Source organism: Aplysia californica, unplaced genomic scaffold, assembly GCF_000002075.1.
Source record: "Aplysia californica isolate F4 #8 unplaced genomic scaffold, AplCal3.0 scaffold01730, whole genome shotgun sequence".
In the NCBI taxonomy this organism is placed as follows: domain Eukaryota; kingdom Metazoa; phylum Mollusca; class Gastropoda; order Aplysiida; family Aplysiidae; genus Aplysia; species Aplysia californica.
The window spans coordinates 16,056-16,619 of record NW_004799000.1 but is presented as its reverse complement, the minus strand read 5'-3'; the positions used below and the strand labels follow the sequence as shown (position 1 = coordinate 16,619).

Sequence of the window (564 nt, the reverse complement as noted above, 5' to 3'; positions counted from 1 at the left end):
CTCTCCTTGTTTTGTTTTTTTAAGAAACTGAACCAGGGGCAAAAACGTTACCTTCGATTTTTCTCAAAACAGCATTTTTCGGGATACCCCCCCCCCCCCCCCCTTGTGCTTAAAAGCGACCAAATGCAACGTTCTATCTGCTCAGTACCTCGATTTGAGAAAGTTGACGTTGAATAGTTTGAACTTCACGACATGCCAAGCTTTTTCGAAAGCATATTCTTTGAATATCTTGATAACGACTACGAATTATCTTACGATTTTGATAGAGCAGATAGAACATTAATTATGAGGCGTGCTGGCAAAATGAGTTACTTCTCGCAATCCGCAAATGGAGATATTGGAGATATTGGCCGATAATCGAGATGAGCGTCAAAATTGTTGATGTTCAGCTTATGTCATTTTCTTCAAGTTGAACATGTCTTTTATCATTTCACATGATTAAATTGCATAAAGTCAGCCTTTATTGGTTTCTGAACTCTTGGTCATAGTAACTCAAAACGGCTAAAATGTCAGATAAATAAAGTTGTAATTCTAAAGTAGTGATTTATTACCTTCTGTCTCTAC

The 564-nt window shown here is 37.2% G+C and overlaps 1 long non-coding RNA gene across 1 annotated transcript in view; it reads left to right on the top strand.

Moving 5' to 3' along the window:
* The window catches only part of LOC118479069, a 4,239-nt gene extending 4,051 nt beyond the window's left edge, over positions 1-188 (top strand). Inside the window, exon 3 of the long non-coding RNA XR_004859456.1 lies at positions 178-188. This is a non-coding gene — a long non-coding RNA (uncharacterized LOC118479069). The remainder of the gene's footprint in view (positions 1-177) is intronic.
* Positions 189-564: the final 376 nt, after the last annotated feature.